This window comes from Phoca vitulina, unplaced genomic scaffold (genome assembly GCF_004348235.1).
Source record: "Phoca vitulina isolate PV1807 unplaced genomic scaffold, GSC_HSeal_1.0 scaffold7, whole genome shotgun sequence".
Taxonomy (NCBI): Eukaryota; Metazoa; Chordata; class Mammalia; order Carnivora; family Phocidae; genus Phoca; species Phoca vitulina.
This window is the reverse complement of record NW_022589710.1, coordinates 32,784,123-32,806,951: the sequence shown is the minus strand read 5'-3', so window position 1 is coordinate 32,806,951 and position 22,829 is coordinate 32,784,123. Positions and strand designations below refer to the sequence as shown.

The 22,829-nt window shown below is 38.5% G+C and overlaps 1 protein-coding gene across 4 annotated transcripts in view; it reads right to left on the bottom strand.

Annotated features, from left to right (window-relative positions):
* Positions 1-22,544, bottom strand: part of PPM1A (protein phosphatase, Mg2+/Mn2+ dependent 1A) — a 46,870-nt gene extending 24,326 nt beyond the window's left edge. Inside the window, exons 1-2 of one of the 4 annotated variants that reach the window (XM_032405236.1) lie at positions 21,341-21,730; positions 20,573-20,656 (exon numbers count right to left, since the gene is read on the bottom strand). The gene's annotated coding sequence lies outside the window, so the exon portion shown is untranslated. Of the gene's footprint in view, positions 1-20,572; positions 20,657-21,340; positions 21,731-22,227; positions 22,251-22,519 lie in introns of those variants that run through there. The other 3 variants (XM_032405239.1, XM_032405240.1, XM_032405235.1) reach the window with 3 other exon arrangements.
* Between the last annotated feature and the right edge of the window lie 285 nt (positions 22,545-22,829).

Sequence of the window (22,829 nt, the reverse complement as noted above, 5' to 3'; positions counted from 1 at the left end):
CACTAAAAAATTACCATCCAGGGGCGCCGGGGTGGCTCAGTCAGTTAAGCGGCCAACTCTTGACTTCGGCTCAGGTCATGATCCTGGGGTCCTGGGACAGAGCCCCACGTCAGGCTCCACGCACAGCTGAGGAGTCTGATTGTGGATTCTCTCTCCTTCTCCCTCTGCCCCTCCCCATGCTCAAGCTCGCTCCCTCTCTCTCAAATAAATAAATCTTTAAAAAAAAAAAGTATCATTCATGGAAAACCTATTTAAAGAAAGGTTAATGCCAAGAGATTAATTAAAACCAGAAATTCAATAAATGGAGATGTCATAGTATATAGGACTTTGGGGTTGGCAAAATACACTAAGCAAATACAGTTGTCCCTTGAAAAACATGAGTTTGATCCACTTATGGACCTGTGCATGGATTTTTTTTTTAGTAAATACAGTACAGTACTATAAATGTATTTACTCTTCCCTATCATTTTCTTGACATTTTTTCTCTAGCTTATTTTATTATAAGAATACAGTATACAATACATATAACATGCATAATATATATTAATCAACTTTATGTTATCAGTAAGGTTTCCAATCAACAGTAGGCTATCAGTAGTTAAGCTCTGGGGAAGACAGAAGTTATATGTGAATTTTTGACCATGTGGAGAATTGGTGCCCTTAGGGAAGGGGAACCTGCTTTTCCTGCAACAACCTCCATGTTGTTCAAGGGTCACCTGTATAACAGAACTCAAGGGTGCGATTTTACTTTCAGAGAAAGAAAAGCATAAGGAATAAGTCAATAAATACAACGACTGTCTTTTTTTAATTGACGAGAGTGTACTCTAAAATTATAACCTATGAATTTTACGGGCTAAATACTTTTATGCCAGATAATTCATAACAATCCTTCAAAAATACTATATGCTGAAATTAAGACTATATTTTCTGTTCAAATATGCTTAAAACATTAAAAATCAAGCATTTATTTGATTGTATATTAGAAAAGCTGTAAAGTTTCCTAACCCACTCACACCCACCATACTCCAGGAACCCTCGCCCCCCCACCAAAAAAAGAAAACAAATGACACAGACCATATTATCTGACTTTAATACAATAACAATAGATGTTGGTAAAAATAAAGAAGAAAACTTTAAACATCTAGAAATTGTTTTAAAGGCATGCTTCTAATCAACCTTGCAGTGAGTTTGTATATTTTTATAATTACGGAATATTTAGAAACAATAATGATAAGTAAAACCTTATATCAAATTTTATGAGATGTGACCAAACCTTATTCAGGAAAACTCCACACTTTCTTAGTAAAAAAGTGAAAATCGGTACTAAATCTCAACTCCAAAAGTAAGAAGAACAACTACACGCATACACACAGACCTAAGGAAAGAAATATATTAAGGAATGTATATTAAGAAAAATTAAGGTAGGGGCGCCTGGGTGGTTCAGTCGTTAAGTGTCTGCCTTCAGCTCAGATCATGATCCCAGGGTCCTGGGATCGAGTCCTGCATCGGGCTCCCTGCTCAGTGGGAAGCCTGCTTCTCCCTCTCCCGCTCCCCCTGCTTGTGTTCCCTCTCTCACTGTGTCTCTCTCTGTCAAATAAATAAATAAAATCTAAAAGAAAAAAAAAGAAAAAGAAAAATTAAGGTAAACATGATGTCATGAGAGAAAAATGAATAAAATAGGTAAACCACTAATTAGTCTGAGAAAAACTATTATTCAAAATTAGAAATCAAATAAGCATATAGCTTGCCTCTGAGACAGGTGTTTGTTTTGTTTTATAAAACACATTGTACAATTCTTTGCTAATAAATTTGAAAATATGGAGGAAACAGACAATGTTCTTGAAAAACAAATTACCAAATTTTTTTCAGGCAGTGATGAAATAGAGACCAGTAACTCTGGAACAAAATGAGAAAGTTATCAAAGAACTAACCCTCAAAAGAACTCTAGGGCTCATGAAAAAATTAAAAAAGCAGAAGAACAATTCCAGGTTAAAGAAGACCAAGGAGATATGACAATAAAGTGTAATGCACAATTGTGCATGGGCTTATATATTATTTGTGTGTGCAAAAAGAATATGTATGCATACACACACAAAGGGAAAAAAGAAAATTTATAAAACAAATGTGGGAAAAAATTAGTCATTCAGATAATATGAAAGTTCACTGTACCTTTTTTTCTTCAAATTTTCTGTAAGTTTAAATTGTTTCCAAAATAAAGTTATTAAAAACGAGTGTATCAGACAAGCCTTAAAACATAATACCTAAATTACCTACAGAAGAAAAAAGCTTCCCACTTCGTTTAACAAACCTACCATAATCCTGATTAAAAACTGGCAAAGACAGTACCAAAAAATAAAACTATAATCCAAACATATTAATACAGATGCAAAAAACCCTAAGTATAAGCAGATCACCAACTAGAGCTCATCTTAACAATTTAACTACGAGCCAACATTCAGCAACCTATTAATATGCCATCTTTTTAAAAAAAAGTCCAAAGGGGGGCACCCAGGTGACCCAGTTGGTTAAGTGTCTACTACCTTCAGCTCAGGTTGTGATCCTGGAGTTCCAGAATTGAGCCCAGGGGGCAGGCTCCCTGCTCAGCGGGGCGTCTGCTTCTCACTCTCCCTCTGCTCCTCCTCCCCCCCACTGCCCCTCTGCCTTGTGTGCACACTCTCAAATACATAAATAAATAAGTAAGTTCAAAACCACATGATTATCTCTTCATCTGATAAAATTCATTCTATAATATGATAATCTATATTTCAAGCCAAAGAGGAAACATAGTGATTAGAACAATTCCCAGAAAGAAGCCAACACAAGGATACTTATTCTTATCCCTAACAGTTAGCAAGGTCTAGAAATAATGATCAATACAGTTAAGATTTTTTTTAAAAGGCATAAAATTATGAGAAGAGATCAAATTGCTATTTGCAGATAATAACCATGTGATGGCAAACTCAAAATCTAAAACAATATTAGGGAAAAAAAGTTCAATTAAGGTTATCTGACTACAGAAAATCCTTAAGAAAACTAATAATAATAACCACTTAGAAAATAAAGAAAAAATGCCAATAAAAGTCTTTACATCTAAATAAATAACCGAAGAATTATTCAAGATCTTTAAGAAAAGAGCCTCAGGGGGCGCCTGGGTGGCTCAGATGGTTAAGCGTCTGCCTTCAGCTCGGGTCATGATCCCAGGGTCCTGGGATTCCCCACATGGGGCTCCTGGCTCAGCGGGGAGCCTGCTTCTCCCTCTCCCTCTGCCTCTCCCCCTGCTCATGCTCTCTCCCTCCCTCTGTATCTCTGTGTCTCAAATGAATAAATAAAAAATCCTAAAAAAAAAAAAAAAGAGCCTCAGAATAAAAGACACTCCTATTTCTGAGACAGGAAGATTCAATATTGCAAAGACAGTCATCCTCCCTTTATTAATCAATAAATTCAGTATAACCACAACTGGGTCTTTTTGTTCCCAGACCTTGATGAAATGATTATTAAATTCATATGAAAGAATAAATGTTTGAGAATAGCCAAAACATTCTAAAAAACATTAGCATTTGTCATATCTAATATTAAAATAATTTCAAATTATGATATTTAAGAGGGAATACTAAAAGGATTCATCAGTGGAACAGAACTGAGACTCCGGAAAGACAACTGTGGGAGGAAAAATTCAATCAATGGTGTTAAAACAGCTGGCCTATTTTAATCCTGCCCCCCAATGGAAAGTAGCTGAATTCCTATTACACATCTTGAAATAAATACCAGGTAATTAAAGATTTAAGTTTGAAACACTATAATAAAACCATACAAGTACATCTAGGCAAATATTTCTATAATTTTATCGTAGGAAAGGACTTTCTAAGTATGACACTTTTTTGCCGTTAGGCAAAAAAAGACTTTAAAGAAATAAAAAGCAATTCCAGAGGAATAAAACTTCTACACTATAAAACCAAGCTCCTAAGCTTGAAAGGCACATATCTTTAAAACAAGTATTTGCAATATATATGGTAAAGTTAATATGCCTAAAATAGAAGTCTCTTGTAAGATAATAAAATGAACACTTTAAAGGAAAAGAAACAAAGAACATGAACAGGCAATTCAATTCATAAAAGAATACAAATGGACAATAAATACATGGAGTAATAATCAATCTCACTAGCGATTAAACACAAATTTATTTTTTACACATTATCAAAGATTAAAAATGGGGCGCCTGGGTGGCTCAGTGGGTTAAGCGTCTGCCTCTGGCTCGGGTCATGATCCCGCAGTCCTGGGATGGAGCCCTGCTGGGGCCTGCTTCTCCCTCTCCCTCGCCTCTGTCTGCCGCTCCCCCTGCTCAGGCTCTTGCCCACTTGTTCTTTCTTTCTAAGAAATATATAAAATCTTAAAAAAAAAAAGATTAAAAATTTATAGTGTCCAGTATTGGCAAAGGAGTTAAAAAAAAAAAAAAAATATATATATACTTCTCATAGGTAGGAGACTAAACTGCCACCTTTCTGAAGGGTATATATGACACACATTAATTTTAAATGTTGACTTCCATTTAAATGGTTTTTTATATTCACACTCTAAAATGCCCTTCTATTCCAAAAGTACTTTTAAAATAAATGGACTATAAAACAAAAATAAGAAAACCAAACCACCTGCTAAAGATAAACTCTTGAAATACAAAGCTTTTTGTGAAGCCGAAACTATGAGCCTCCCCGGTTCAACTAACAGAGATGGATGAGTCTACATCCTGTAGGGATAGTAACAGAAATTAAAAATGCCCTGTGCAAAGCTGGGATAGAACTGAAGCGCCCTGAAACTCATGCCTGGGGTGGAGGGGCTCTGTTGCCTATAAAAGGAGCTGGAAAAAGCTACTTACTAACCATAACCTGGAGCTATAGTTTAGATGAAGTTAGGTGCCCAGTGAGCAGAAAAAGTATAGCTCTTCTTTTAGTCAGTGCCTTTTCTTGGAGAGGTAAAAGTCTGATCCTGATCTTATCAAGAATCAGGAACCACACCTCCAATGTAAGATATGGTTTCAGAATGGGCACCCCAGGGCCAAGATGTAGGCACATGCAAAAACACTGGATAAGAAGGGTGAAAACAAAGAAAACAAAACCAAAAACTTTCATTTAATAAGAGAACACAAAACCAAACTCCAAAACACATGAGGAAAAAAAAATATGATGGACAGCCAACAAAATCAACAATTGTAGGAATTCAAACTAGAAGGAAAAATAACAATCTGAAAATAACTTAAAATGTGTGTTTAGGACCCTTCCAAAGTTAAAAAAGACAATAGACATAAAGAGGAAAAAAATTTAAAACAGTCAGAAATCAAACCAGAATAGGTGGCTCTTAGAGAGAAAGAACCTGAAAAGGAGAAAAATATTCATTGAGAAATAAGAACAACTGAGGCCACATAAACTCTAGCTGAATAAAGTCAAGGGATTTATCAGTAAATTGAAAAATGATACTTAAGAACTGCCTAGAAAATAACATAAAGATTAAAAAGGAATACTGGAAAAGCAATATTCAAAAATATAGGGGCAACTGGCTGGCTCAGTGGGTGGAGCATGCGACTCTTGATCTCGGGATTGTATCCTCGAATCCCACATTGGGCGTAGGGATTACTTAAAAATAAAATCTTAAAAAAGAAAAAAAGAAAAATATAAAGGTTAAAGAATTTTCTAGAACTGAAGAAAGATATGCGTGTTTAGATCAACAATGTATTTCAAAGAGTACCTCCATATAGCACAACATACACATACCTCCTAGGTATAAGGGAATGTGTTAGGGTATCAAGTACGGTAGAACAAATACTTAATATTTATACCACACTTAAAAAACAGAGCTCTGTCCTGCATATATTTTACATATTATTAAGGTAATCAATGCTACAACCCCATACAATACAGATACTATCTCATTATCTGTTTAGAACTTGCCCAAGGTCACAAAGTAAATAGTGGTGACAGGATACAGAAAAGGAATCCTTTTAAAAACTGGTAGAGAGAAAAATTATATACAAAGGCCTAACAACTAGGTGGAAACCAGACTTCTCAGAGATCATAATACAATGAAATATCTTGAGGGTACTAATAGGGATGGGGGACGGGACACCTATTAACCAAGAATTCTTTATTTGCTTAAAAAAAGAAAGTAATGTATAAAATATACTTTTAGATAAAAATTACAGACATTTACAGGCCACACTCTGTTAGAAAAGATTACTAAGAGCTATACCTTAGCAAGAAGAAAGGTAACTCCAGGAGTGAGATATAAAGGAACAGTAAGGACAGTGAAATATCTGACTGATTAAAGTAGGTATTAAATATAAAAAAGAAAATGAAACTTTTTTATGCTACAAAAAGAGGAAATAAAATTATAGACAGTTGTACAGATGATGAAGGTATGTTGTGTTTAATCAAATGTGAGCTCAGAGAAAAAAAAAATCACCAAATATACAAGGAAACAGGGTGCAATGAATAGGAGTAACATAACAAATACAAGATATAAAATAACTATGTATGAAATGTTTAACAAGATTTTTCACACACACACACACACACACACACACACACACACAGCCCCAGGAAAATGAGAAGAAATTACTTAAAAATTTACCAAGGAATTGGGAAAGAATTAAATGCCACTTTTGGAAATTAAAAATTAAAAATCATTGATATTAAAATTTCAAAGGATGACAACAGATTAGAAACAAATGCAATAAATTTAGTTCACTGAGTTGAAGAAATAAAAAAATAAAATTATGTTCACTTCAAAAAACCTACCACCAAAGGATGAGGGGGAAAGGGGAAGGAGAAAAAGAAAATCAAATTCTCCAATAATAGTTAAGTAGTATAAATAGTTCACACAGAAGTAGCTCTAAGAAATTTTAAGACTTGGACTTTATAGTGCCTCTGAAAGCCCAAGAACTATTAACTAATCTCTCTGTTGATGCCAACTCCCTAGAACATGGCTATGGTAGTAGCAGAGTTCTTTACACTCTAAATCAACATTTATTCCATTGAGAGAATCAGAAAACACCAGCAAAATAATGGCACCTAATTCTATAAGGTACAGCTTAATCTCATTTAACAAATGCTCCTTTGGTATCTCATTTTCTAAATATACCTAAATCATAGCAATCTTTAAATTTGTATATCTTTAGTTAGAGGTAGAAGTGTCCTATGGGATCCATTAGTTTGCAGCTCATAGGGCTAAGGCCTCTGGAATGGTGCTCCAATCTCCCTCAGGCCTAAAATATTTTCACAGGTTTCTCTGGTTAAATATTCTTTTAATAAAGCTCAATTTTATAGTCAGTTAAATCAACAAATACTCTTAAATTTCTCCTACAATATAAGTAATCTATAAAGGGTATGAAGATTCTGTATCTCTGTCTTCAATGAATAAATAAAATCTTTAAAAAAAAAGTTATGAAGATTTATATAGAGTTCTTTTAAGAAGAATATTTGACAGAGAGAGAGAAAGCGAGCTGAGAGAGAGAGAGAGAGCACACAAGCAGGGAGAGCGGCAGGGAGAGGGAGAAGCAGGCTCCCTGCTGAGCAAGGAGCCCAATGCAGGCTAGATCCCAGGACTCTGGGATCATGACCTGACCTGAAGGCAGACACTTAACCGACTGAGCCACCCAGGTGCCCTTATAGAGTTCTTTTGAATAGAAATACTTATTATTTAAAAAAAAAACAAAACACACATTTTATAAACTTGAGTTCCAATACTAAAAACATTCACTTAAATCAGATAACATATTTTATATGTTAAATAACGAATCTCATGGTTCTAAAGAAATTAAGTATCTTCATCACCTGCTCCTTTAGAAAGTTATATACAAAATATTGTAGGCAATATTTCTGATAAGGGGCTGATTATGGGGTTTTAAACATATCATCCAAGATGTAAAATACAAGTACAAACAGTTCCCATTAGTTTGCATTCCCTTTCTCCCAAATTTTGAGTTTGCTTATTACAGGATTTTACTCCTTTAATGCTGTATGTATGACTATGGCTCTTTGGGGGCACTTTCACTGACTGTGCCTAAAATCCCACTAACAATTCTAGTCCAACCAGAAGGCCCCTGATCTATCAAATCAAATTAGATTTTCTTTGGCAGCGGCAATCTCCCAATTAGTGCCATTCCCCTAGCTAATTCTAGATCCCTGAAGTAGTCCACTGAGTATGGAGGCACCCAGAATAGGATTCTACCCCTCCAATTTAAAAACCCTCAGGGAACAATGTCATTTAAGTCTGTGGGATTTCTCCAAAGTATCCCAAGGTGATAAGGTTTCCCATGCTACCCTGGTTCAAACCTGAAGATCTTCAAATAATCCAAAAAAACAACACATGACTATAGTTCAGCTTCAAAATTCCTATACAAAGTTCTGGAAAGAAAATATGTCAAGGGTACTAAACCTCATCAGAAAATGGAATTATCATTTGTGCTCCACTGATAATGACTAAAATTCAAAGTTCAGAACAGAGAATTAAAAAAAATTCTTATCTTCTACTACATGATAACATCTCTGCCTTTGCTTTCTTCCCTCTAGGTCTTATTCTCTCCTAAGCAAACTCCGAGTTTTACTCTTCTGTTCACAAATTCAGTCTCCTTGTGAGAACTCTGTCCCTCCCCAGCCTGATCAATCTCTTCTATTTTCCTGTTCTTGCCTTTCCCATTCTTGGGTTTACGGGTGTAAGTAGGTAGAGTTCAGGCAAGTCAGCTGCTAGGGGAAATATTTCAGTGAACTCATGCAAGCCTGCGTTTGAAAGGTTAGAAGAGAAATGGCTACTAGAGAACACTTTAAGGAAAGTGGAGGGACTAATGAGCAACCCACAGTAAAAAGCACTTCTGGATGAGGACTAATCGTACATATTCTTTGAAGAGCCTGATTCTTGGTTTAAATTTGGATACAGTCTTCCAATTACTGAATTAATTTTTCCTGGTCAGAGGAGGAGGAAACAACCATTATTTAAGCTCTATAAGGAAGCTACATTATTCATCACTGGTTATCTCATAAGAAAGATATACAAGATGTTTATAAAGGCTAGAAATTAACTGATCAAAAAGTTATCTAGATTGCATTTATATGAAATATCCAAAAAAATGTATAGAGACAGAAAGTAGATTAGTGGTTGATAAGAACTGGGGGAGAGGAGAATGGGGAGTGACTGCTAATGACTACAAGGTTTCTTTGGGGGTGATGTAAATGTTCTAAAATTAAATTGTGGTTAATGGTTGCACAATTCTGTGAATACACTAAAAACTACTGAGCTGCAACTTTAAATGGGTGAATTTTATGCTATGTGAGCTATGTCTCAATAAAGTCCTTTAAAAAGACTGCTATGGTTTTCTCTATATTTTATTTTGCATAAAAAGATTTTAAAAGATGACTATAGATTATATGGAGTAACATGTAAAATACTGTATTAAATTTTTTCAAAGATTACCTTTGAAACTTCCCCAGTTGCCCAATATTTCTTCATCTTATAGCTTCAACTAAACACTGATTTCACTCTTTGAATATTTCTTCCAAATAACCAAATTCCATCCAAATGAATTATAATGCAAAAGACTGTTACTGAGTTAAATAATACCTAAATTTAAATGCTCTAAATTAAAACCTTAAAAATGAAATTTCAAAAAGCAAACCAAAAGTGACCAAGCAAACCAACCAAAATAAGTCAGATACAGTTCTTCTATGCTAAATAGTATTTCCATGAAGTCCATGACATAAGTCATTTTTTTCTACCAAATATCACTCAAAAATAGTCATTGCTGAATTAGGTAAAAACTTCCAACTCCAGAAACCATAGTCACCTTGTGCAGGTATGAGCAGCAGTCTCAATTTCACATAGTAAGTGTAGAAAGAGCTTGCCACTTTTGATGTTTCCTTCATGTTTAATATATCAGTATCTTCTAGACATGTACTGTGGTATTAATTATAAGCTCTATGAGGTAGTCTCAAGTTTCTACAAAGGTACGTATTGAGCAATTTTTAAAAGTAAACTTCAGAAGGACATAATTGCCTGAAAAATATCTAAGCTCAATTTAGTTGGTGGGTTCTAGTGACTATAAAAATTGGATACTGACCTATTTTCACTAACAACTACAGTATGAGCAAAAACATTGAAAAGATGTGGAAAGCATAGAGCTATTTAGTTTTTAAAGTTTTCTAAGAATGTTCTATAGTATTCACAATCTCAATTTGCCTCATCTGTTAACTATTTCAAATTTCTTGGTTGTGAATAACTTGTCTACAGAAATGGATTCAATTTCCAGTTTGCTATTTTTTAAACCTTGCATATTTGAGGATTCAGACTCAGACTGACCTAGAAAATAATAACTGACTCCCTTAGCCAACCAACCCATTCTTTTTTCTTTTGCTTAAAACAAACAAAACCCCCTGTGTGACAGTACATTTAAAAATGTATGCTGGTAACCTGAAAGAAGGGGAAAATAAAACTTATTAAATATTTAAGATGATAAAAGGTTTATTCACAAACAAAATATGTAGCAATTTTAAGTATTTTACACATGAAATGCCACTGCTAGAAAAAAGAACCAAAAAGTATTTGCCTCTAAGAGAAAGACTTCTGTCCATACAATCTAACATTTTTCAAAAACAGATTCATTCACTGAGTCCATAAGTTTTGATGAGATGCTTTGAGTGTATGGAAAAGGGTATTGGGAAAGTAAGAGAAAAAAAGTTTTTTTTTTAAGTGAAAAATTCCATCTTTCTATTAGCTTAAAAAAAATATATATCTAACCACCTCCTGTACTTGATTAGCCACACCTCAAATGACATGACCTAAAATGAATTTCTCAATTCCCTGCCACTTCTCCTACCCAGTTCCCTGTCTCAGGAAATAGATCTACCATTAGTCATAAGCTCACAGAATCCTGTATTTCACCCTTATCATAGTATATAAGACCCTGTGAATTCTTCTCATTTTAGATTTTCAGATTCATGAGGGAAGGGATCATGTCTTTTCTATTCATAATACTTTGCATATCGTGAGACACTTGTTTAATACGTAGGACAAGGGAATGATAGCCATCATCATGACTTCTCTCTTGTCAACAGCCTCAGGAATTCTTTTCTACCCAGGAAAAGGTATTCCCATAGAAGAGGACTTGCAAACAAACTGTATCCTACCATTTCCATTTTCTTATTCTATAGAATGCACAGTTCTAATTTTTAAAACCTCTACAGAAATAGAATTGATTTCTAATAAGAAAATACTGGACTCTAAAGCAAATGTGCAGCTTACCAATTAAAAATTTGATTTTCAGATTGTGTTCATTAATGACTTTTAAAAGTTTCTTGACATCAGGGGCACCTGGGTAGCTCAGTTGTTAAATGTCTGCCTTCGGCTCAGGTCATGGTCCCGGGGTCCTGGGATGGAGCCCGACATCGGGCTCCCTGCTCAGCGGGAAGCCTGCTTCTCCCTCTCCCACTCCCCCTGCTTGTGTTCCCTCTCTTGCTGTGTCTCTCTGTCAAATAAATAAATAAAATCTTTAAAAAAAAAAAAGTTTCTTGACATTATTAGTTGACACTCTCATTACTGAAAAATGGAAGGGACAAAAGAGAAAGATGTAGTTTTGACTAGAAGTTAGAGCCTATACATTCTCTTTCCCTGAGCTATTTATTTATTCATCTGATCATTCAATCAATAGTCATGAATGGGTAAATTTTTTAAAGTGTTTTCTATATGAGAAGCAAAGTATAAGGTAATTTAGACACAAAGGAATAATTTCTGAGAGCTAGGAAACCCATTTTCAATGTATTTTAGACAAAAATATCTTTAACTTAGTCTGGGAGTTTTACTGTATATAAAATGAATTTATCCCATATGCACTTAAGGAGCTCCTTATTCTACTGACTGTAGCAAACTAGTACAAGATCATACTAGATGGCTGACTAGTTGTTGAAGTACTTGCTTATACTATCAGGAAGCATTTACACAGAGAAAAATGAAGATGACAGATATGGAGTAATACAGGGTTAAGCTGTGGGTTACAGCAGAACAAAAACTGCCACTTCTAAGATCAGCCCCTAACATCCAAAACAGCCTTAAAGATTCTCAGCAAGGATAATAATCCACTGCTTTATGAAAAGTAAAAATTTTATTTACCATCTATTTACATTCTGAAGCATGATGGCATACTGCAGAGATGTTTTTCTAAAGCCTGGTAAGTTTTGTAATTCTGTTTGTAAAACAAAATCAAAAAAGCAATATATAGCCAGCCACTCCTTGCTTATCCTTACCATTAATATTTTCATTTCTGAAATTTGGTAACAAAGGTAAGTAAGCAAGCTGCATCTCCTACAGACGTAATATCAAATTAGATGCAATTTTCTACCACTCATGCTAAAGAAAAGTAGAAGTGCCAAAAAAAAAAAAAAAAAGCCAAGGCATTTATTCAAAATCAGTAATGAATTACATTCTTAGAAATAGCACAATAGTTCTTGAATAACATTTTTTTTTTTTAAGATTTTATTTATTTATTTGAGAGAGAGAGAGAGAGAGAGAGCAGAGCAGTGTGAGGAGCAGAGGGAGAAGCAAGCTCTCTGCTGAGCAGAGAGCCCAATGCAGGGCCCGATCCTGGGACTCTGGGATCATGACCAGAGCTGAAGGCAGATGCTGAACTGACAACCACCCAGGTGCCCCACTGAATAACATATTCTTGAAATAAAATAACTAAGCTACATATAGCCTGATTCAAAACAAAATACACACACAAAAAAACCATTTATCTACATCCCTGCCTGAATTGTCATATCACAGATGAGTAAAAAGAACTAGCCTAAATATAAAATGGATTATACATGATCTATGCTCTCATAATTTGCTATACTTCTGGTTCACATTCAATTTTCTCTGTCATGTGTTCATCAGAAAATAAGCAAGGAGACTATAAAGATTAAACAATCATATATTGAGCATCTACTTAAAACAAAACCCTGTCCCTGCTTTCAAGGAATTTATTTTTAATAAATCTTAATATTGAAATATTCCATTTATAGTATAACTTCTATTTTAAGCCCAATGGGGTAGCTTGTGTTTAAGACCATCTTCCTAAATTCACTAAGAATTTAATTTGAATAAAGGACTGATGAAAGCATTTGTCAGTGGGCTGCAAAGTAATGAATAAGCCATAAGGCAAAACTGTGTATGGCTTGTGGTACTAGTTGTATTACGCCTGTATCTTTCTTATATTACAAAATTTAATAGTTCTTGGTAAAAAGTTCTAAAGTGAATTGACATTAACACATGACACTATACTTTTCAAATTTAGTATACCCTTCCACCTAGGATCCCAACTCAATCACAAGATTCACTCATTGGGTACAACGGAAATGTAGTCATACCCTTCATAACCAAAGATTTTCTAAGCCATCACAACTGCCAACAGTTTCTTTTAGCAAGAGGAGTAAAACTGCTGTGATCCATATATACAATAACTATGAAAAATTGAAGGACATGTGTTTAGCTTCTATTACCGGCTGTGAAACTTTAGACAAGTAACTTAACCTTTGTCTCAAGCCCTCATCTGTTAAGATACAAGTAATAATAGTATCTATCTCATATACAGAGATAGGAAGATTTAATGAGACAGTAATCAAAATTTTTCTATGATAATGCCTGGCCTACTGCTCAATAATGTTAGCTATCATTGTTAGTAGCTAATGTTAAAGCTAGAAAAACTTAAAAGTCGCACAAGAATCAAATTTATCATTCTGGTCTCGTTAGTATCATACTCCAATAAATGGGTCTTAGCAACCAGACTGCCTATATAAAATTATCCATTTAAAAATTCAATAAAGGAAATTTTACTATGCATTTTCCAAATACTGGAAACAGTTTAACAGTTTGATATGGTTTAAAATTTAGCTTTAAGGTTTATATGAACATAGACTATTCATGTATTATGGTTTTGGTTCAAATTAAATCAGTTGAAAGTTATCTCCCTTCTTTAACTAATATGTCATCTAATTACTGTGACTCCACAACTCCCATTTAAAAGGTTGCCTAGTTCATAGTATCTGCAAATATAACTCTGGAAAGAGATGCATGACTATGAATGTCCTATTAACCCTCAAAGTGAAAACACTGGAAGTTAAAATGAAACCTTTAGGTCTAGAATCAATCAACCTAATTATCTATACCAACATAAGAACTCTGCCACATTTCTGATATGTATAATCTTCACACTTAAATACCCAGGTTCAGCCAAAATAATATATAGGAAGAAAAGTCAGAAATGTCTGCTACCCGAAAGCTCTGAACTGTTTCCACCACCTCCTACAGCAATCACTTCCACTCTCAGGTAGATTTTGCCTAATATTTACAAAATATCTGAATATCTACTATCCACAAGGCATTGTGGTAAGCTTTGGGATAATAAAAAGTTATTGTATTTTCCCCTTCCCAGTTTTATAATTAAATTGAACACACAGTTATAATTAGAACACAAATACCTAGCAATAAAGTATACAACTAAAGCCTAACAAATAATACAATAGATACTGCTATAGAAGTACAGAGAAATGAGAGATGAAACACTGTGATCAGAGAAGGCTTTGTGAAAGATGAAATATTAGAAATGAGCTTTGAGTCATGATCGAGCTCCGCATCGGGCTCCCTCCTCCGCGGGAAGCCTGCTTCTCCCTCTCCTACTACCCCTGCTTGTGTTCCCTCTCTTGCGGTGTCTCGCTCTGTCAAATAAATAAATAAAATCTTAAAAAAAAAAAAAAAGAAATGAGCTTTGATAGGGGGGAAAAAGAAGGGCAAGAATCCAACCTACCAATTAGCATGAACAAGAATCCACTGAGATAAAAGGATAGGGTGTGTTCCAGAGATGGCAAGTGTACTGGTTTGGCTGAAACAGATCAATCCTGGGACGCCTGGGTGGCTCGGCTGGCTAAGCATCTGACTTGTGATTTTGGTTCAGGTCACAATCTCATGACCGAGTCCCACGTCTAGCTCCCCCCTCAATGGGGAGTCTGCTTGAAATTCTCTCCCGCTGCCCCTCCCCCCACTCACTCTCCACTCACTCTCCTCCCACTCTCTCTCCAAAATAAATAAATAAATCTTTAAAAAAAAGAGAGAGAAAGAAACAGATCAATCCTGAAGTTCAATTATGGAAAGTGTCAAAAGCCCAGCAAAGAATTCTAAACTTTATCCTAGATGAAAACAGAAGCACAAAGTATATCAAGCACAGAAATAATATGATACAAATAGTTTTTTAGAAAAAGTTTGTGATGGTTTATAGAATGGAGAAGGGAGATGCAGCACAAAATGAAAGTGGGAAAGACCAGCTGGAGTGCTAAAAGCACGGTTTGGGTATGAAGTAATTAAGATCTGTACTATTCTAATACAATTTTTCAAACTTAAATAACACAGGACCCACCTGCAAAGCCTTAATACCTTTTACATAAAGACTATTTTTTTTTACAAGAACTGAATTAATTAGAATTTAGTTTTCTTACTCTCTCTTGCACTTTTTTCCATAGCAGTATCTTCTTGCCCATGTCTAATCATAAACTGTAACTTTTCTTCAAAATACCAACCCTTGTTTTTCTTCACTTACTGATCATTCTACTCTGAACATTCACCTTTGCTATTACTCTTACTCTTCATCCTCTATTTAACCATCTATTCCCACCTAACCATTAACTCCAAATGCATGACCTCTCCAGCTTCATATACTCAAATAAATCTACTCATACTCAACTTTTTCTTCCATTACCTCTTAACATTTAACTTTTATATATAAATTCTAGATGCCCACAATCTTTGTAACTTCTTCTGAAGTCTCTACTCAATCTCTTACAGTATGGTTTCCAGGCTCACTGCTAAAACTGTACTCAAAGACTCACACTCAGTAAATCTCTATTCCTGTATCTCAAGATTTCACAAACTCAATAGCAACTACTGTTTATTTAGTACTTTCTTCATGGTAGAAAACGTCAAGTATTTTACACAATCATCTCACTTAATCTTCAAGAATACCTTATGAGGGGCACCTGGGTGGCTCAGTTGGTTGTCGGCTCAGGTCATGATCCTGGAGTCCCAGGATCGAGTCCTACATTGGGCTCCCTGCTCAGCGGGGAGTCTGCTTCTCCCTCTGATCCTCCCCCCTCTCATGCTCTCTCTCTGTTTCCAATAAATAAGTAAAATCTTTAAAAAAAAAAAAAAAAAAGAACACCTTATGAGAAAGCCTTTCCCATAAGACAACAGGTAAGAAAACTGAGGCTTAGAGAAATCAAGGAGCTTGCCCAAAATCACCCCACTAGAAAATTTTACCATCACCTCCTCTCTAAAGTCTTTAATGTATGTACTTAGAAACATTTCCCTTAGTCCTTCATTAAGGATATCAACCATTTGAGAATTTAATATTGATTCCATTCCTCAATCTAAACAATGATAGTTGAAGACATAAAATTGTTTAGCTCTGTTGACTTCGGAAACTTAGAGAATGAGAAAATGAACTTAACTTCTTAAATCTTTTCTGAAGGTTTCAGAAGAGACTCCTGTATTGGAAGACTTAATTTATACATAAATTTATAAGGTGTCTTCTAATTCTAGGAATCTGAATCATAGTGTTAACATTCAGCTTCTCAATTTTTGATTCCTAGGAACAAGGCGGCTCATCTAGTTGGGAAAAATTCAATCAGGAATATTTTGAAAATAACTTTATAACTACACAGCTCTGATTCTGGCATGTTACTTAGATTCTCTGAATCTATGTTTCTTCATTTGTAAAACAGAAATAACATCATATACTTTAGAGGGTTGTGGGGAAAATTAAAGCCTGACAAATGGTCAATACACTTTGGCTTTTATTATTTCTTTATTCTGTATCTAGAAGTAGTTTGTTCTCATAGGATTTTAATTCAAATCATATCAGCTACAAAAACTCTAATGACTTTCAATCCAGATCCTAAATATGAATACTACATAAACTTGATCAATGGATTCCAAATAAACATATTAAAAATTATAAAAACTCAAGCTCCCTCCTTTATCACACATTTATTCAAGGAATGTTTAAGACACCTCTAATTTCATAAACATAGTATCAGTAGTCTATTAATACACATTAACATCTAGTACTCTTCTCTCAGTTTCTTAAAAAAATTCTAGTCTATTACATTTTAAATAAAGGTATACAGAAGTTCACCTCTCTTAATCGTTTCCTTTTTCTAGCTCCTCCTACCTGTCTCAGCAAAAGAAAAGCTAGGTAAAGAGATTATCTAGGTAGTACATAGATAGCTAGGACATGCAAAGGTCAAAATCGTCAAGGAATCTATTCTGGAGACTCAATAAAATATAAAATTGTTACTTGTACATTTGACATTAAAAAGAGCAAAAGAAGAATATAATCAACCTTTTGATTTTTATGTAATTTAACCCAAGCTCCTTTCATATAAGGGTGGTTAATAATCCCAGGTAGAAATTCAGAGAATTTCTTGGCTAATAGTGCAATAATAAATGAAGCAACTGAATTTTAAAAATTTGTCACCGACATTATTTGAAATGAAAGACAGAACACATTCTGGCATAAAGTTACTACCTAAGGTACAGGAAGATACAAACTTTTACCTAGTTGCCTCACACCTTCCCCTCACCCAAGGTCCACACATTTCACAGGGCCACACCTTATTTTATCTTCTTGCTTAACTCTTATAGGACTCCACTTGAGCCGACTTTCTTACATGGCTGCCTCCTTCCTCTGATCTAAGGATGGAAAGTAATCAGTACCACTCAAGAGTCAGGTGCCCAGGCAAGAGTTAGATAATCATGAGGGGGTGGGGTCGATCATCAAAATATCACCCTATAATTATATCTACATGATCACGGACTTCCACCTTAAGAAATTAATCCAGCTCTTATGGGTGCACATTACAGGGACAACAAGCTTCCTGTGGACATATGTCAGTCTTTAGTTTTAAATTATTAAATAAATAAGCATTCACAGCTAAGCCAGAATTGGCTACACATTTTATTAGCTACTATAATAAATAGTCTAAGTATAATCTGAACAAATTCAAAGACTGTAAGTTTTTGGTAACTGCTTAGCAATGTTTACCATGTGACAACACAATGTTGCTATAGATTCCTTTGAAAAAAAGTAGGTGCTAGGGGCACCTGGGTGGCTCAGTTGGTTGGGAGTCTGCCTTTGGCTCGGGTCATGATCCCGGGGTCCTGGGACTGAGTCCCACGGTGGGTTCCCTGCTCAGTGGGGAGTCTGCTTCTCCCTCTCCCTGTGCTCCTCCCCTCCCCTCTGCTTGTGCTCTCGTTCTCTAAAAATAAATCAAATCTTAAAAAAAAATTAGGTATTAGGAAACAAATTTTCAGACAAAGGTGTATTAACAAGTCAAGATAAGCAAGACCCAGCTTGAACTCACAGAAACATCTTCATAATGTGTTCTTATAATGCCCTTCACATCAAACTACCAAGGGTCCTGTGCTTGTTCAAACCTGCAGTCTCAACCACCCATTCTCTTGTGGAATCCCCACCCTTCTTCCTCCAAGAGTTTTTCTAGACTTCCCAATCCCAACAGAAAAATCAATAAAGCCTGCCTACAAGAATATCATCCCTAAAGATCAACCACCAACTTAAAATTCTTTTATGGAAGACACTTATTTTTAAATAACATGCAGATTTAGAATACTGAAACATCTGGGGCACCTGGGTGGCTCAGCTGGTTAAGCGGCTGCCTTCGGCTCAGGTCATGATCCCAGGGTCCTGGGATCGAGCCCCGCATCAGGCTCCCTGCTCGGCAGGGAGCCTGCTTCTCCCTCTCCCTCTGCCTGCCTCTCTGCCTACTTGTGCTCTCTATCTCTCTGTCAAATAAATAAAAAAAAAATCTTTAAAAAAAAAAATAGAATACTGAAACATCTAAGTGCCTGGCATATACCAGGCATTTGGTCAAGGCATTTTGAACAGACAATGTTAGCAGAATAAAAAAATTTAACAACTGGCCATGCATTTGATAATACAGTTTACCACTTTGGCTTTACTGATTTGTAAACTGAAACTCAAAAGGTTAAAGGACTTGTCCATGGACACAGACATTTTGGAGCACAGTCATGACTAAACAATTCTTATCTCCTAGTACAGTGTTCCCTTCAACAGGTTATACTGTAATTATGGTCATCATTCCAGCCTTTCAAACTGAAATATGAAAACATACAACTTGTGTTTAAAAAAAAAAGAATGTTTAAAGAAATTTATGTAAATTTCCACCAAAAAAGAAAAAAAAAAATTTTTTTTTAAAAGATTTTATTTATTTATTTGACAGAGACACAGCGAGAGAGGGAACATAAGCAGGGGGAGTGGGAGAGGGAGAAACAGGCTTCCCGCCGAGCAGGGAGCCCGATGCGAGGCTGGATCCCGGGACCCCGGGATCATGACCTGAGCCGAAGGCAGACGCTTAAGGAATGAGCCACCCAGGCGCCCCAAGAAAAAAAATTTTTTTTAAAGTAGGCTCCAAGCCCAGCATAGCGCCCAAGGTGGAGCTTGAACTCACGACCCTGGAATAAAAGACCTGAGCTGAGAGCAAGAGTCGGAAGCTTAACCAAATGAGCCACCTAGGTGCGCCTAAAAAAGAAATTTTAATGACTCTGGCATTCAACCCTTTTATTTCTCAAATATATACTGAGGTAGCTAGCCAAACTTCCTGGTCTTATATACCTCTCCCATAATAAAATTACTTCACTAATGTGAAAAATGTTTGATGATATCACATCAAAAATGTATTTAGTAACTTCCATGTGCACTTCTCATTATACTTTCAATAATGTGTCACTGCCGCCAACTTGCAGCTTAAAAGTAATCATCCCTACATGATTGAATGTTTATTCAGATATATGTGAGTTACACATAAGAACAGAACTATAACATCAGGCAAGGAATGCCACTTTGTGGTTCAAATTATTTACTGACAAAGAAACATTTAATCAAAGGTAACATCTATGATTAGAAAATTGGCAGTGGGGTGGGTCACTATCTCCCTAATCAATTTTCTAAAGTGTTACAGAAATACAATATTTGTAAAAGGCCCAATATGTAAAAATATAAAAGTTATAAAAGTGAAGTTGTTCCAGTTAAAGAGGAATTGGGGAGTAAGCCCTGCTGAACTCCTGGGAGCTGTGGAACCCCTAAGGCTCAGCAGAGTACCGTTTAAATAAATAAATCCCCTTACTCTTCAGAGCTCTTTGCATCTAAAAACTGGTTGTGTTTAAAATCCCAATACGCAAGTTTGAAAAGATTAAGCCTTTTTCCTCAGAACAATTTTTAAAATTTTTAATTTCTTTCAATAATGTCAAAATCACCTACTCTGGGAAAATAATACCTATATCCCACTGATTTTTACACCTCCCATCATTCTACAAATCACTAAAACTCATTCCGCTCATTAGTGCAATCTGCCGAAAATTCAGGGGTAGGGATGGGGGCGGCGCATACATTTCTTGGCTTGGACAACTTAAGTATGACCTTTGTGGATCTGTAAGTACCATGCGGTGCTTGAGAAGAGAGAAGGAAAAATACCTCAGGTGATGAAATTTTCAAAACGTATCTAAACTGCGGTTGGTAGAAGGCTCTCCACAGCCAGCTGTGTTTCAATATTTAAATCTACAAGCAGAACAGAACCATACCTCAACCACCAACCTCTAACATTAAGAACTTTATCACACAATTTACAGTTAAAAATACAAGAAATCAGTGTGATTTACTTCAATGGATTTGTTCGATGTAATGAATGAACTGGAGGCATCACAGACTTGAGTTCGCAAGGAGCCTCACTCTCAGCTCAGACCCCTCTAAAACCTGAAGCAAATCCTCCAGAATTTGGTGTCTCGAGGCTAAGTGCGGTCCAAAGGAAGCCTACCCCCTCCTTTCTCCAGGCCTCCCTCCCAGGGGTTGGAGCCCTGGGCGGCCCTGCGGGTGGGGGCGCCGCGACGCCCTACTCTTCGTTTCGGAAAAGTTCCGCCCGCCGTTCTCGGGCCAGGCTGGCCTGGGGCTCTCGCCCGCGTCGCGGCCACAAACACCCGCCGGGCCTCGGCGGCGGGAGGGTCGCGCCCCCTCCCCGCGCCGCCGCCACCGCCCTCGCTGAGCGTTAACCCCTTGCGGCCCGCCGCCCGGCTTCGGGGAGGAGGCCGGGCCAGGGGGTGGAGTTGTCGTGTCTCCTCCCGGGAGCGCCCGGGCAGACGCCCGGCTTGTTTACAGGCCCCAGGCCCAGGCCTGGCTGCCACCGCCGCCGCGCAGGCCCGCGCCGCCCGCCCGCCCGCCCGCCTTCGGCCCGAGCGTCGCGCTTACCAGGAGCAGCCGCGGGCTGGCAGGTCCCTGGTCGGCCAAGGCAGCGGTGGCGACGGCGGCCGGGGAGGGGGCTGGAAGGGGGTCACCGCGGCGGCCGCCGGCCAGGTCAGGCCGGGGAGGGGGCGGAGGAGGGGAGGAGCCGGGCTGCGTCCGGGCCCCCCGCTCTCAGCGCCCTCGCGGCTCAGATCATCCGGGCGTTGGAGCGGGAGGCGGAGAGCGGGTCCCGGAGGAGGAGGAGGAAGATCCGAAGATTCATCGCTTTCGCGCCCCACCTGCCTGGCGCCCCCCCACCCCCCCTCCCCAACCACCCGTTCCGGCGCTGCAGCCGCCCGAACACCCGAAGCTGCGGGCCGGGCCGGCGCCGAGACCACTGCTCCCTCGCTCCCGCGCGCGCTCCCGCCCCTAGCGCCGCCGCCGCCGCCTCGAGCGCGTCCCCGCGCAGGCGCGCTCACGGCGGCGCCGTGCTGCCCCTCCCCGACTCCTCTGTCCGCCCCGCCCCGCGGGCTCGGCGGCCGCTACAGCTGCGGCGCGGCGGAGCAGCTGGAGAGACCCGGATGTCGTTGGGCAGGAACTGCGGCGAGGGCCGGCAGGCGGGGGAGGGGCGGCCGCAGATGACATCACTGCCCTACCCAGCTTCTCTCGCCGCAGCCCCCTCGCGGCCGGGGCCCCAGGCTGAGGCCGAAGGGAGCATCCGAATCCCGGATCGGAACCGGGACTGGGGCCCTTATGCCCCCGGCCCTGGGGGCTGGACAGAGTGTGTAAGCGTAAGGAGCCCCGGCCATCGAGAGCTCCTCCAAACCCGGCAGTCTGTCGAGCCCGGACTCGGGAGCTCCCCCTAGGGCGTCGGCTCCTCCCGCCCCGCGCTTCCACTTGTCTTGAATACACACCCCACTCCCTGCAAAGACGCCGTTCTCAGAACCCGGAGGACCGACCCCGTGCTTTCGACCTCTCTCGGACGCGGTCGCGGCCTCGTTGCCCCCTGGCGGCTGCGGCTTGAACGCACTGTTGCACCCAGGCAGCCGCCAGACCCCCTCCCCCGGGGCCCGAGGCCTCTGGAGCCACCCTCGCCAGTGACCCCGGGAGCCCCACGCAGGTGCCCCAACCACACACCTCTGGTCCCGAAGGGCAGCCACACCCTACCACCACCCACCCACACGCGACTGCGGCTGATACACGCACGGGGCACATGCTCTGAGTTTCTGGCAGGTTTTCCATGTGTAGCTCATCGGATTCCACCTTGTATTTATTTGCACATGTTAGACAGTCATGTGATTCTGTCACAGGGGACCTCCAACGACCTCCTGCAAGGTTTAAGGAACGCAAGATTTTTGTTGAGAATGATCAGAAACGTAACAGCTGCTTCTGTTAAGAGTTAGAGATCAAGTGAACCTAATTGAAACTGCACATGCAGGCGGCCAAAATCCAGTTTAGCTAGCTGGACTACAGAAAACCGACCCACGCTGTTTGCAGACGCCGGGATAGAATGACA